Source organism: Cygnus olor, chromosome 1 (genome assembly GCF_009769625.2).
Source record: "Cygnus olor isolate bCygOlo1 chromosome 1, bCygOlo1.pri.v2, whole genome shotgun sequence".
In the NCBI taxonomy this organism is placed as follows: domain Eukaryota; kingdom Metazoa; phylum Chordata; class Aves; order Anseriformes; family Anatidae; genus Cygnus; species Cygnus olor.
In genome coordinates this window covers 97,737,369-97,753,428 of record NC_049169.1, presented here as the reverse complement: position 1 = coordinate 97,753,428, position 16,060 = coordinate 97,737,369, and the positions used below count along the sequence as shown (strand labels likewise).

The 16,060-nt window shown below is 41.7% G+C and overlaps 1 protein-coding gene across 4 annotated transcripts in view; it reads left to right on the top strand.

Moving 5' to 3' along the window:
* B4GALT4 (beta-1,4-galactosyltransferase 4) overlaps positions 1 to 16,060 on the top strand; it is a 28,323-nt gene that overhangs the window by 214 nt on the left and 12,049 nt on the right. The window contains exon 2 of one of the 4 annotated variants that reach the window (XM_040571476.1): positions 10,892 to 11,226. The exons of 2 other annotated variants lie outside the window; for them this stretch is intronic. The gene's annotated coding sequence lies outside the window, so the exon portion shown is untranslated. Of the gene's footprint in view, positions 1 to 10,891; positions 11,227 to 15,741; positions 15,813 to 16,060 lie in introns of all 4 variants that reach the window. One more of the 4 variants, XM_040571490.1, reaches the window with a different exon arrangement.

Below are 16,060 nucleotides of genomic sequence, written 5' to 3'. Positions count from 1 at the left end.
GTGAGAAGGGGAGAGGCGGCGGGCTCGGCCCGGCGGCGGGGAGGGGGCGGCGGTGCTCGGGCTGGCCGGGGCTGGGGCTGGCCGGGGTGGGGGTGACGAGGTGGGTCTTTCCATCGGCCCTAAGCCCTTAGCGACAGGGGGTGTGCGTGGTTGGTGGTGTTTAGTGCTCCAGGTGTGATCTTGGAGGCTCTAAAACAGTGATCGGAGGAGGCTTGCGTGGGTTCCTGGGAGAAACCAGGTCCAGGTGGGCTGGGGGTGATGGAGAGGGTGTTTGTTGGCCTTGGGGGAAAGCGGGTGTGGGGGAGCTGCAAGGAGTGTTTGGGAAGTGTTGGCTTCTGTGTCCATACAAACTCTGTTACAGCATCATTCTGGTATGGTTAGAAACCTTGTAGGTGTATGATTTTTACAGCACCGTGATTGTGGTACTCTATTAGAAAAGAAAATATCTCTATATTCAGTTTCCTGCGAGCACCAGCTTGCCTCAAAGAGTTAACAGCAAAGCTCTCGTTTGTGGATTTAACTTTCTTTCCACCCTTTCACTTAACAGCTAAGGAAGTTCCCAAGGGACAGGCTGAGGCTGGTTAGAAGATCTTAGCTTTCAATAGAGAGGATTAGAGAAAAGAACGATGAAATTCTGCTATAACAGAGGGCTACCTTTTTTTTTTTTTTAAAAGAAATTAATTTTAGTGTCTGTTTTCATCTATTAAATATGTATGCTTAGCCTTTATTGGCAATACTGGTAGTTATGTGCGATACTCTTTCTCTGAAGACTTTTTTCTCTGCTACTCTAATCACAATTCTTTAAGTCTGCTGTTATCTACAAATACTCTGATTAGATTTAGAATGCTGAAAGCATGGCTTGTGGATTGTTTTATTCTCCAACTATTCAACTTAGTGAGACTGTTTTATAAAACCTCTTTTAATGCTGAAGTTTATCACTTTTTCATCCAAGATACTGCAAATAACTGTTCTTGATAAGCATTTTCTTTAAGTATGATAGGTCATGTTTTTGATTTATGTGGGTATTTCCTTGTTGTTGTTGTAACAGCTGTATTTCATTTCACAAATACCTATCTATTTAGTGAGAAAGCAATCTGTTGCTTCAACTTTAAAAAGGTTTGCATTTTTCTCTCTGGTTTGAGTTGCCCCGTTCTTCTTTCAAGTGTCAGAAGAAAAAATTGAAGTTGAGAGGTGCTTGATTTCTGTTTTTGATTACGTGAGCCTAAATCTAAATTGCATGAATGAGTTTGAACTTGGCTGGAGATAGGGAAGTTTGGTTGAATGACTGACTGCTTGATGCAAGTGTTCACTTTTTTTTTTTTCAAACTCAAAAAACCCACCCTGTTGTGTAGGCAAATATGTAGGCCAAAAGTCACCTAGCAGGGTGTGTAACTGGCCAACTGGGCTAGTTGTTTTTTGTTGCAGAAGCTGCGTTTGTTTTGCTGTGTGTAAACAGGACCTTGAAAACTTTGTAGCATGACAAAAGAGAGCTTCTGTCTCACTTTTCTTTAGTTTTTCTTATTTTTAGGGGGGATTATAAGAATCAGGCCTTCATGCTTTTTTTCTTTTATTTTGTTGGAAATACTTTAGCATACTTATGTGTAGCATGAATTACATGTATGATAGCTTCATCTATGTGTCCTTAATTTTTTTTTCTTTGCATATGTGTAGTGCTGCTGTGTAGAGTAACGACTTCTGGGTAATATTTATTTGCTGGGCAGTGAATTAATGAGGTTATGCATTAAAGGGATAAAGTTAACATGCATTGTAATTCAGATAATCCTTTTAAATGGAAATCATAATGAGGATTCTAAATGTTTGCAGTTCTAAATAATAGCAAAATTCTAGGATCTGATGTTGCTGGGGCATGTGCAGTACAAATCTTCTGTTCCCCCCTCCAGTACCTCAGTCTTCAGTCCTGTGGTTGACTTTCAAACTCTTGCAGCTAATTCTATTCATCAGTGGGATGGGGAGGGGTAAGACCTGCACAACAATGAGGAAGCAAAGGGAAAGGAGCCACGTTTCCCTACTCTGCTTCTGGGTTGTGTTGTTCCCTTCCCCCCTGCCTTCTTCCTGGAAAGAGCTAGGGCCCAGCTACTGCTTGTGTAAGAAGGAGGGTTGAAGAAGGGGCAGTAGGAGAGGAGTCCCCTGCCTCTCACCTGTAGTTTTCCATACTCCCCAGCAAGATCAGATTAGATAGGACAGAGGTTGCTAACTGAGTGGGAGCAATAGTGATGCACTATTCCCCACTGCCTGAAGTTTTACTGAGCTGCTTGTCCAGAAGGCTTGATAGTAATCTTGATTCACAGGCATACCATGGTAAGCGATAAGAATAACTGCCACAAGCAGTTTGAATAAATTTGCTTGTTTGTAGCTTGAACTAGAACCGCTGAAGCAGTTTTAAGTTCTTCTCAAATGCTGTTCTAGACCATAACACTTATGAATGGTGCAATTTATAACTCTTTGTACGTCTGAACTTTTTTTTGTCCTCCCGCATAAAAATCCATCTGGAAATGGGTTGAAAATCTGTGTTGCTCTCAATTGTGTTCTAACACAAAAAAAAGATCCTGGATGTTTAAGAGCTTATCAAATTCATACCAAGTACGCTGTAACTTGATAGCAGTCTTTGTTACTAGGCACTGGCAATTTGTAGTTCTTAATGAGGTAAGACTGAAAAAAAATAAACCCCTACGTGTCTGAAGAAGCTTTGGCTGAAATGACTTTGCAGTTCTCATGCCGAAGTACTTTGAGAGAGAATGGGATTCTGCTTCTAATTACGCACTTGTAATAAGATATACAACTTTAAACTTTGTGTTTTTCATGACTTTCTATAAAAAGATACTTAAAATTTTGAGTTTACGAGATAGACACAGGTCTGCACTTCTTTCTGCAACTTATGTCCTGTACTGTCTGTGGTTTAAAAAAAACTATCATGAAGTACTTAAAGCTGAAGTAAGAATGTGTGATGATTTAATTCAATGTCTGCCTTGGATGTAGTTAAACTGCTTGGCTTTCTGTGCAGAAAGGTGGGTGAACAATTTGGCCAGAAATGTGTTCAGCTCTTCTGTAAAGTGGCATGGTGTCTGGCATCTGTACTGACTGGCTGCTGTTCCAGCAAGCCAGCAGCTGCTAGAAGGTAGGATACTGCTGAATTCAGTCCTAACTTCAGCTCTCTGTCATGTGTGAGATCCCTGTATTTGCAGAAATCAGTTTTACGATGTGTATTTTCAGAGTATTCCACTGACCATGAAGAAAAGGTGTTTTAAACTGTGCTGCATTTTTTTAAAAGATGTTTCTGTGGAAAGCAGTTATAGGGAGTGCCCAGTTCTGATTTCTGTATGCCTTGTGTACTTTGATCTCTTTGTCCTCAGTCTAACAGTGCTGTGTCTTTCGCAGTGAGGTTGTGGCTCAGCTGTAATTGTGTAACAAGGGAGGCCATTCATAGATGTTTCTTGGCCTGGAGAAGTCAGATTGCGTTTTCTAGCGTAAAGCCAGAGTTCATTACATTTTAGGAAGGTGAGAACTGTACCGGAGTATTGGAATAGCACCCACTCAGTTGGCCTGTGCTTGATGATAACATTGGGTCATTTGCAGCAAAGGCTTAGGCAATCTCAGAAATCTTAATGTGAAGTTGTAGGCACTGGATATTTGTCAAGAATTGGGCCTCTGTTTTATAAATGAACCATGAATATATTAAAAAAATGTTTGCTTCTCACCAGATTGTCTGGAAATGCTGGAAGTAGCTGTATATCCACTGTAATGTTTGAGATAGGTAGAAAGCACTGAAACAGGAATGATGCTAAAGCTAAGCTACCTATAGAGCTGTGTATTAGGTGAAAATGTGAAGTGAAATTTCTTCTGTTGTTGAAATTGTTGCTTCTGGTTTGTCTGCATGAAGATAATGTGCATAGCTAAGGCAGGATATGTATGCCATGTAGCAGTAATGATCTAGATGAGCAGGCAAAAAGCATGTCAGTAGATTAACTCGGTTGATGAAGCTACACAAGTATAGCTGGATGCCTGCTGTGGCTGGAGGTACAGGATGGAGAGGACTCTTTCTGGCTACTGGTACAGCCAGCTGACGATGTATTTTCTGAATAAATGTGTGTGAGTTCATTAAGAAGCCATGTATCTCAAGCAACACACCGGATCTTTTAAACTGCTGTCAAGTTAATATTTCACTTCAGCTAAAGAAATGCTGCGTGGAGTGCAGGTGTCACAGTGTCGGCAGCGGGGAACCTGCGGAGCTGGCTCCTGCGAGAAGAAACCAGGGGCTGTATGCCCGTGTTGGACGCAGCCGGTGCCAGCCAGCTCTGACACAGATCTTTTGCTGGAGCAAAGCAGGGTGAGTCAGCCAAGCTGGTGGCACCCTGGGAAAAACATTTAAGAAACGGCAAAATGCTGCAAGAGGAAGGAGTGGAGGTGTAGGACAGAAATGGGAGGAAAGAGCAGCAGAGGAGCTGTTAGGGGCTGACCACAGCCCCTGTTCCCTGCGCTGCTGGTGGTGGAGGAGCTGGGAACGAAGGAGTGAAGTTGAGCCCTGGAAGAAAGGCATGGGGGAGAAGGTGTTTTAGTTTTTTTCACTGCTTCTCACCATCCTGCTCTAGTTTTAATTGGCAATAAATTAAATTAATTTTCTCTAAATGAAGTTTATTTTGCTTGTTGGCAATTGGTAAGTGATCTCCCTGTCCTTATTTTGACCCATGAGCTTTTCTTTTTACTTTCTCCTAATGCCCTGCTGGGGAGGGGAACTGAGGGTGTGCCTGGGTGGGCATGGGGCAGACAGCCATGAGCAATCCACAATAAATGCTTTTTGAGTTTTTGAGCTAGCAGACAACTAGTTTCAGGGCTTATTTTCTCACTGAAATGAGTAATCCATTGCACTAGTCAGATGAGGAAAAAAGAGGCTGGTTGAGGTGAGGAATCCACGTAAGCTGAGTCTTTTCTCTCTGCTTGTTTGTGCCTCCCCCTTGTAAACTAGAAGTAAATATCTCTTAAATAGAGTATCTATCAGTAAAAGTAAATTATGAACCTGTTACAGGATCCTACATGAAGTTTTGCTGTGTTGCTTTAGTGAGTTCTACTGTTTTGCTTAAAAGTCACCTTAGTGACATACACTGTGAAGACCACACACCTGGTAGCATGTCATTTGGTTACAACCTGGTCGTTTTGGTTGTTATCACACAAACAAAATTTGTTTCCTTATATTACTGATCAAAGAGTTTTGCAGCACTAGTGGAATTAGAATATGGAGAAAAGTAGGTGGGCAGGTAGAAACTGCAGGTGGGGGCACATTTTCAAGGATTGCTCTATGCAGACCTGTAGACTATGCTTTGTGGTGAGGTGCGAATACAGTACTGAAAACCTGTATTTGTGTTGGCTGTATCAAGTTTGAGGCCACACTTTTTTATTAATAGATACTGGAATTCTGGACTAGACTTAAAACTGCAGTTGTTTAAAAATAGTATTTACAGTGCATTTGGAGTATACAGCTAATGAGCCTCTCTTTTTCTATTGCAACTGAGTGCTCTAGTGTGTTCACCTGCTGCATGTTTTTACCTCCTCCTTTGAAAGGCTGCTTATTTGCACAGAACAGTTCCAGCTAGCTTCTTGTTCTGTCATCTTATGCTGCTTTAGAATTATTTGTTTGTGAGCCTTGTCTCTGTGATGTCTTTCTGTTCTTTTTGTCAGGCATCTACTCTCATAATTTAAGGCCCTGGTGAGCTGGAATTGTGTGCTGCATCTGCTTGCACTGTAGCTCTGCTGGTGTTTAGGGAACCTCGTGACTGAGACCGAGTTACATGTATGTTGGAGATCAAAAGCTTGCTTTTATTTGTTTACTTTTTGTTTACTAAAGCAATTAGGGCATTTGACATCAACTTCTGTAGTTAACTTTTAACACTTTACTGAAGTTGTCTGAATACAGTCATGGGAAGCTAAGCTAGCAGGTGTTTTATGATGCTTTGTGATCTGAGTGCCATTTTAGAATGGGAGTGTGTACATTAATTGTTAATTTTCTATGTTCTGTTTTTTCTGTATACATTTCCCTGATTCTTAAACAGTAAGATTAATACCCTAAGTATAATGACTCACAGAGATTAGAAGCTGTGTTTGGATATGCTAGACTTACTATTAAAAACATCCCCTTTACTGTCTAAATTCAAATTGTAACATTAAGATGAGGAAGTTCATAATCAGTTACCATTCATTATGTTCTGTTTGGGTTCTCATTTGTTTTTATTTTACCTGTTTTTTTTTTTCCTCATTGTGATAGCTGTAGTGAGTTTATTCCTGGTCAAATTTGGCTAAAATTGATGCAGGAGCCAGAGTTGCATATAAAAGTTCCTACTCTTGCAGAAGTAGGCAGCCACAGAGAGGGAAGGTTTATGTAAGGAAGAACTTAACCTCCTCTTGAGAAACCTGACAGCCAGAGAGACTGTGGACAAAACTTTTAGACACTAAGGAAAATCAGTGACATGTACATCCTAAGGACAATGGACTTCATGCATACCAGCTCTTAAGGACTGCTGCTTCTGTCGAGTGCATTTGCCTTGGAGAATTGTTTTCAGATCTTTGATCACGAACCAAAGCACGTTGGAATGCAGGAATTGCGTTCCTCATTTGGGGCAGTGTTGGGCAGAAGAGTGATGACATCCCTCTTAGGGATAGGTGAGATACTGACAATGCGCCTGGCTTTTGTCCTGCATGGAGAGTCCTCTTTAAGTCCTTCTTTGCTAAGATGTCTCTACTATGTGAAATGTCTGTATTGTATTTAGCTGCTAAGCCTTTGCTCATTCATATCTGCTGCAGTGTTGTCTTCTGTGATGCTTGCGTGTGTGCAGGTAATAATTTATGTAGACTGAACCACTAGGTTATTTTTTGCTGCGTTAGTATTCTTTGTCTTTTTTACTTTGTAAATCGGGGTGTTGAGGCTGCCAGTACTTCCGCTTTTACACTGAATATCGAGTGGTTATCAAGTAGTAAATAGCAAGAAAGGTGTGCAGCCAGCGAGCACATCTGCTTTTATGGTAGGCACAACTGAGTTCTCTTTCTCTTTCTGGTAATGGCTGTTACTCATATCAGACCCCACAACTGTACTTGGGTCCATTTCTTTTTAACTGGTATGTTTCCTCTTTGAAAGGGTCTGGTTCCAGACAGTTCCTAGAATGTTGCCAGTTATTGCCTGGAAATGTAATTTTGTACCATTATCCTCCTAAAATAACTGTTCCTCTTTAACAGCAAGCTGCGCTACTGTTTCTATTCTCCTTGTACTTGTCTTCTGACATCTTCTGTGGGAAGAGCTGTCAGAGGATCACAGAAGAAGGCTGTTAGAAATACTGCTTGCTTCCTGGTCTAACCCCATGTTTGCCTGAGAGTTAGTGCTGGTGCAGGGCAGGTGCAGTTCGGGGATGTGCTTCACAGAGTGGAGAGGAAGGTGAGCCAGTAACAGTCAAGATCCAGGTTGGTTTGATTTTATGTGGTTGGCCAGATAAACCAGACTGTAATCCCAAAAGGATTTTCCAATACAGTAGGTGTCTGTAACAAGTTTTTCCCACAGACTCTTGTGCAGTCCTAATAATAAATAAGGTCTTTGTGGCACAGAAAAGGCTTCCTGACAGGGCTTTGTATGTCTACCTGCTCAGAGCAGAGTTGCACAAAGAATTCAAACAAGTCTTGAATTACATTTGTCCTCTCTCTCTCCCTGCCACTGATCCACCCACCTGAGTTCTGTATCCAGTGCATACTCAGGCCTCTCTCATCCTTGTTAAGGCATTTTGTTGTCATCAGTTCTTGGCTCGAAGTATGAGGGGAAAATATCACCCTAGCTTAGGTGCAGCTCTCCTGGTGTTTACCAGCTTAACATGTGGCTGCTGGGGAGGAGGCCTAAGGAAGGCTGGCAACAAAACTCTTCCAAACTGGAGCTTGGCCAGCACAGCTAATGCTGCCATGTCACTACTCTGCTAGCCTGGGAGAGCTCCTGGTGAGCAAGATGGTGAAGACACCACAGCAGTTTTCATCCTGTTGATTCTGCAGGGTTGCTGGAGGCATATTATGGGCCAATGTAGTGGGAAAAGCACCAGTGAGAGGTGACCTTTTAACCATAATAGTATAGCTAAGCCACTTACTTGTTAATCAGATGGTTTATTATAATAATTACTTATATTGCAGTACTACTTCTGGCCAGCCACTCTGTCCAGATATACTTGAGTGCCCCCCATCCTGGTTCTGCCATGCCATGGGGCAAGCAGAGAGGCTGCCTGCCTTCCCTCGCTGGGATGGGAGCAGAGGGAGGGATGTGTGGGATGGCACTACAGAGCCTCTTTGGGGCTGGGGAAAAGCTGGATGTGCTGGCTTTTTTTTAAAGTCATTCTGCGAGTTTTGAGCTCACTCTTTCCTGCAGCATGTGAGAGGAGGTAACAAAGGGCTCTTTATGGTGTGGAGTTTCCTGGCTGAAAAGTGCCTGCTGCTTGCTCTCTATGCTTTTTGCAGTGACTGCTTTGCAGGAAGGTGGGATGTGGCAGCAGCAGCAACAGTGAGTGGTTTAATATGCTTGTTTTCTTTGGCTTGAAGTCCGGAAAGAGGGGTGGAAAAGGTGTTTGTCTGAGGATTGTGGAGTTTGTTAAATAGCCCGTGACTTCACTGTTACTCAGTGCAGTCAGTGTTTCTTTAATAGGAAGACGTAACAGGATTATAGAAGTGTTGTTTAAGAGGTATTAAAATCCATTACTGTAATGCCTGACAGCTAAAGAGGAAGAAATGCCTGCAAAAGGAACAGCTTTAAACTCAAAACTCAACGGCTCAAACTGTTTAGCATAGGGAAGCTGATGCTGTATAGTGATCCTTCTATCTTACCAGCTGTAAATAATTTAATTATTTCTTGGAGGGTTTAAGGAAGAAGCTTGCTATACTTACCCTATTGACACTTCTGATTTTTGCCTGGATGAAATACTAAATAATAGTCTGCGTAGTACTGAGCTGATAATCGCTGCTCCAAGGAATTCTTTCATGACTAATTTCCTGCTTTCACTTAAGAGGGTTTTTCAAGTTAGATTGAGGTGAATCCTTTTCGCTGCTGTACCTGATGTGTCTGGAATCTGTGCATTTCACCCAGTTTGAGAAGGCTGCAGAGGCTTCTGGAAAATTTGCATGATAAGAAACATCTCATTATCAGGTAGTGTGAAACAGGAAGAGTCAGAAGGTTAGATTGCATACGTTCCAAAAATCACCCATTAAATGAATTTTCCATGCATCAAACAGAAGCCTCTCTCTGGAGCTGTTCTGCAGGTGTTCTCTACAGGATGAATTGTTTTAAATACAAGCATGTGAGAAAGAGAACTTAGGTGGCAAGTGGTTTCTCACTGATAACTTATCAAACAAGTTTAACAGTAAAAATTACCATGTGAATCTAGGTCTTTGTATAATTGTCATAATGAAAACCTTTATCTTAAAAACATGTAGGTGTAAAAAACAAGTGTTTGAAAATAATAAGGTTTTTATCAACTCCAGTTGCATATCAAAGTTTGCTTATAAGTTTGTTTTCCTTCACTAATATAGAGATTAGGGCTACCACTAATTTACCTGCTGATACTCTCGTCCACCCAGGATTTTTGTCCAGATGAAAAAACAGCTTTTAGTCTAGGGTTCCTGGATAGGCTAGGTTTGGTTTGGTTATGTTTCACTGAAATACGTTATTTCACAGGAAGAGTTGCACTTCAGGTTTCTGTGAAAGTTTCTTGGGTACCTTTGATGAAGGTCTGATGTAGCTAGAGGCAGGTTTGAGGGCTACGAGAAGAGTGCAATTATGCCCCTTGTGTGTTCCCACCCTTATTTGAGGGATAGTCCCTGTGAGTTATTGAGTATGGAGGAGGGAAGAACCAGTTTCCAGCATCTTGGAGATTATTGATTAAAAAAATCTTGCTATAAATTTTAGTACTGAGATTTTGTTTTTGTTTGCACGTGATTTAATGTCCGTCTGGGTAATTTCAGCCCCATTGTATCTGCCATAATTTGCTTACCTTCGGCCTGTACTTGATGATGGTTTAATTTTATCTACTGGGAAGTTATGAAGTGCAATTCATCTGCTGTGTTGTTCCATGTGAGTTGTAAAGTGACTGTTGGACTTCAAGGCTGGATTCCATGTAATTATTCTAGTCGGTATTTTATTAAGGCTATTCTGTTTGTTATGGCTCTAGTATTTATGCTGCTGCTTGAAATGTGACTCTAACACTAGGCCCTGGGACTAACTTTTTTTTCTTAAAGGCCAACACTCTAGTGATCTCAAGTCTGGGTTAGCTGCCCTAGCATCTGAGGCACACCAGTCTTTCAATGGTGAAAGATCACTTTTTCAAACCAAAAAGTTGTTATATTAAGTAGCACAGAACATGAAGAGTCCTTAGCCTGAAATGGTAAAATGACACACTCCAGAGAGGCAACAGTCAAATTTTTTTTGTTCCTCTGACGGAGGTTAAGTATTAATAAAAACTTGCCTTACTTGTCCTTTCGTTTTCTATTACTGGCATCTTATGTTCAGGAGTTATCCCTCTTCAGTGGAGGCCATAAAACACCATCTCTTCACCGTGTTACACAATTGATTTCATTCACGAGGGTGCAGTTTGAGACGTGACAGGTATCCAAGGGATCTGTTCCACGACGGCCCCCTTGGCAACATAACCTTAGATGTTGGTGACACTGGAGGAGCTTGGTGTGTTGACTCTAAGAGAAACACCACGGAGGGTGGAGTGGAGACACCGCGGCCAGGCTCTGCGCTATCGCCTCAGGGATGGGGAACTTGGCGGTACTATGGAACTGATAAACTGCATAGCCAGCCCTGAGCCAAACTGATAACCAAATCCTGTCCTCTGGGTGAACTCTCCTCGTTATCTCATTATAGTGTCAACTCTCCTCATTATAATGCCGAAGCACACCTCCATCCCAAAGGCTGCCCGCCTCCACGGCGTGACCACCCCTCGCTGCGCGTGTGCTCTGAATTTCTCCGGGCCTATACCTTTAAAGCAGAAGCAAGGAAGTTTTACACCAATCATGATGAAGTTACGTATGACTAAAATCACTGAAGCTCCACCTAAAAGTAAGAAAATAATATAAAATGTCTTCAGAGGAAGACTGTTATGGAAGATACCATCGCAGACAAGTCAGGAGGGCACTGCTGATTTCTGGGATCAGTTGACGGGCTGAACCTCTCTTCCCTTCAGTAGGGATAACTATTAGGTGAGATCCGAACCCTCAGTTATACCTTCCCTGGGAAACTTAACATTATCTTAGAGTTGTTTCATAAGTTAACTCATTTGCGGTTGGCTATATCAGTCTTGATATCTGCGTGTGCTTTGCAGGCAGTGTATTTGTCACCAGCAGTCAAAAAGAACCTGTACTTGTGTTGCTCCAATACACTGCACCAGTCATTAACTTACTAGAATGAAGGTGTATTGTGCTTTTGCGCATCTGGGAGCATGGCAATTCAATATATTGAATGCAACTGGACTTAGTGCTGAACTGGGTCTCACTTGGAATCTAAGCCTGGCTGCCCCCAACCCCTCTGATATTTCAGGGTGAGTTGGAATAGAAGGGGCTTTAGGTCCTGACAAACCTCTTTTCCCTTTAATGCAACAGTGTCTGAAGGGAAAAACAAAACAAACAAAAAAGAATACCTTTTAACCTGTGAAGCACTAACATAAATTATTGTTGGTAAACTGATTGATATATCTCTTTCCATATAAAATACTCAGAATATCCCCATACTTTCCATATTTTGAAATACGTACTATATTCTCCATAGAAAACATCAAAATAACAACCTTCGAGTTTATGAAACATGAATGCACTTCTGCGTGTGTTGTGATGAGTTGAAAATGACTAATTGTTTGAGATGGTGCATGCATATTTATGCCACTCTGTAGAAGTGCTCAAGTGTGTTTTAAGCAAGATTGGCATTCAGTTACTGCCACAGAACTTGATGAAGTAGTAGTTTTGGTTATCATATGAAATAATTCTGATTCTATGACTATTGTGAACTTTTAATAATATCTGCTTGCAAAGGAAGCTCGTAAAACTGACGAAAATCGGTATGTGTGAGCTTCCACCTAGCTGAATAGTAGGGGAGGAGAGTAGAAATAAGGTTGGTGTGGTAGGTTCAGAGTTTTTCATAATTTATCCTTGTATCTTAGCAATTTTATGTCTAAATGCTATTCATGATATAAAAAATTGAGCAATGTGTTCCTATGACTGATACTTCTGATATGCCTCCCAATGTTTTTTCTTTCATCCAGGTGTTTTATTCCCTTTGATTTTTATTTTTTTACTTTATTTATGTGGAAAAAAATTATGAGGGAAGGTCCATTTCTGCTAGGCTGTGCATCAGAGTTAAGTGGTTATCTTAACTTTTTTTAAAAGAAGAATGCAGTCCCCTTCTGAAAGTGGAAGACTATAAATTTATTAAATTGATTTTGATCAAACACTTACTGATGGTCATTCCTGCGTTTTAAGTTTGGTATCTTAACTTGATCTCATCTGTCTGAGCTGAGGTGGGTTTAGAACGTGTTCGGGTTGGGTAGGGGAGAAGCAAATCCCCCTTACAGGTGCCGATACCTTTGGTTTACTGAGAAGGGATTACCACCATTGGGGAAAGTGCTTCAGCTGCAAAATGGTGCGTGGTAACAGTGGGGTTGTAAAAGGCAGTAATCTAGATCACTCCCTAGGAGCTTGCAAGTAGAGTTTACATAAGCAAAATCTAGGGCCTTGATTCATAACTCCAGGCTAATATTGTCCACAGTGTTCTCTGTTCTCAGGTCATTTGTATAGGTTATCACTGATATCCTTCCTGTATGTGACTGCTGCAGGGTGTAAGCTGGCAGGGGATGGAGGGGTGCACGTCCTCACTTTGATTTGCATCCCTATTGTTTTGGTGTTGATATACAGTGGGGTAACAGGGTAAAGCGTTTTGGGCTGTTACTTCTTCAGTCACCACAGCTGTGAATTGGAGTCCAGAAGGACCAAGCTGAAATCACTTCTGTCGTGCAGCAGCCTTTTCCTGGTATGACAGCTAATTAGGAAATGATGATGGGCTGAAAGGAATGTGCTGTTTCAGCAAGCAGTATTCAAAAACAAACATTATCCTGTTTAATGCTCGTTAGTCAAGCTTGAAACTGGAATTATTTAACTCAGTGTATCAGTATTTCTGCTGTTACCTCCCAGGGCATCATGGCTGCTAATTTCTGTTATTATGGCATGTCTGTTAGCAAAGCTCAGAGAAAAGTAGGAAGTAAAACTCATCACTGAAATAAAATGCATACATTGAAAATCTCAGCATTTTTGTCTTCCATTGTTTTCTTGTAGTTTTCCCATTTAGTTTCATTCCAGTCACTCTTATTTTGTCGTCTTATACCTCGTTCCCTTTGGTATTTGATACATGGTAGTTTTATCTGCAGCTTGTTCTAGTTTGAGTGTTTTTTCCCCCAACTCCTGTTACAGAGATTGATTGATTGAATTGAGGTTCTAGAAGTATAGGGAGGTTTTTAACTGATTTTAATCTATGTACTGTTTAAGCCTGTATCAAACTTTGATTAATTTTTCTTAATTTGTAAAGCAGCAACTGCTTTCTTACAAAATTTCCTGGACAAACTGTAATATTCTGCTTGCTGGAAAGTGAATTTCCTCTTCCCCTGTGTTTTTTCTCTCTTCTTGAGATGTTCCTCTTCCCTCTTTGATATGAAAAAAGCAACAGGCATAGTCTGCTTGCACCCGTCTTCATGCATTCCAAATGTTGTGGTTTGCACATTATTTTGATATTTTAACTGTAGCCTACATGTCTGAGGAAAAGAATAAAGAACGTCAGAATAAATGGTGTTGGTTACTGACAGCAACTTCAGCAATACCTTAAAGGCATTACAAAATGGTGTTTGGGGCTTATGGAGATTCTCATCATTAATTTTTGTTGCCATGCATTTAACCGGTGTACAGATCTGAATATTGAGTTTCCTGCACGTTACACGCCTGTATAACAATGAATTCCACCAAACACTTTTCTGTCTTGCATACAGGTGAAGGAAGAATGGTGTGCTTGCGAAGTAACACAGTAATTAGAAAACATTACCTGTTGTAAAATAATACCTTCAGGTTCAGGCGGGACATGTGAGGAGCGTCTGAAAGGAGGGCAGGTGGTGGCAGCACGAAGGAGCAGAGCCAGGTTAGGCAGCCTTTGGAGGAACACGGCGAGGGAAGATGAGCAGCTCATCCACCTGAGTGGTCAGGATGGCACAGTCTTTGGGAAGATGCAGCAGGGTTGTTACCAAAATGCTACATCTAAGCTTTGCAGGGGTTAGAAAGAACAGTAGGACTTCTGAAAATACCACAGCCTTGGTCTGTTCATTTTTTTTTTTTTTGGAACATGTATTTGCAGGTCTCCAGTGAGCATAGTAATCTTAACATGGGAAAATAATGGAGTGAGGGGTCTGTTTTTGTCTCTAAAATATGGAGAGCCACCACACTGTAATAAAGTGGTGAAGCTTCTGTAGAACAGATGTCAGATGCCACCCTTGAGGGACAGAAGCTGGCGAATCCTTGTGCCTTGCTGACCTCACCCTTTTCTTTCTTGATTAATGACTTCTATTCTGGGTGTTATGCAGGCTGTATTTGAGCAGTTGTTCACAAAACTCGGAGCCAGTAGGAAGATCACCAGGTCCAAAGAAGCTTTGTGTATTAAGGACCACTGCAGAAATGTTGGAGACTTGGGCTTGCAGTAGTCGTGGTACCCCCTCAGGCATTCAGTTGGTATGTGTTATATCCTGTGCTGTACATAGCAAAAGCTTTGGGACAGGTATCAGCAGGAGAATTGGGCTGCAGGGTGAGTTGGTGCAGACTGGCTCATGTGCACGGTGCTCAGTGTTAGCATAGTCTGGAGCAGATTGTCAGAGAGGACATTGCAGAATGTGATGGGCTCCCTTTGGGGTGTTCGAGGTGATGCTGAAACAAAGCTATTTTGTGTGTTTTTAATGAGGCTGTATTATGGCTGAATGTTGTTTGTCCCAGGGTTGTGGCGAAAGGAACATGGAGCGTTTGCCAGAGCGTGGGTAGCTGCCAGCAGTGAGAGCAGTGCTCTCCTAGGTGCATGCCAGGTAATTCTGTAGTAAGGATTCATTGAACAGCTCTGACAATGTAGAAAGGGTAAAAAAGAAAGTTTCTGGTTGACTCTTCCATTGTCAGTGTTGGTTGTATAGGAGAGATGTTACTCTGAAGCTGCTGTTTTCTGTTCTGATGATGGAGCTAGTGGATACCAAGAGAAGGAAGACTGGTTCTGTTCATTCTCAGATTTCCTTGGGGAGTAGTAGGGACCCATGCTGTCAATACCTTACAGGCTGTTCTGATGATTTCCCATGAGGAAAACAGGGGGAAAGGATGTAAATGAAAGCACTAAGCTAGTCTGTCTAAATCTTAAAACAATGAGGCAGAGACCTAGGTGGTCCTCAGTGTCATTTATCAATGAATACAAAGAATTCACTGAAAATGTGGCCTCAAGGGACAGGAGACAAGGAGGGAAGGATGAAGAATGATTCAGGCTTTCGTTTCTGTTTTTTGGTGGTACTTGGTGTCCTTGTGGTATTGAAGACCAGGAAAAAAACAGCCATGTCTAAACCAGGTTATTAGCAAAAAGCATATACTTTTTTTTCCTTGAGAACTTCTTCCTTTCATTCCTTCTTTTTCTTGTAACCAATGCCATTTTCTCCCACATAGCCTTTCTTTTTTGCGCTCTCGTGTGCCTGTTGTTGAAGTACCTGTGGAGTTCCCTCACTTTTAGTGGTAAGGTCAGTGAATTTTCCTGCCTCTTCCTTAAAGCAGCAATGTGTGATGCATGTCCACATTAGTCACTTCGCGGAGTACCTCCTGGGCACCATTGTGACTGCTCATTCCCAGCAAACCCTGAGGAGCTCAGGCAGTGTGTAGAGGAATTAACCTCCTCAGTCCTAGGTTTGGCTCCTGTATATATCCACATGAATCAGCAAACTTCTCCAGAAAACACCAGGACTAAACTAACAGGAATGTTACTGTATTC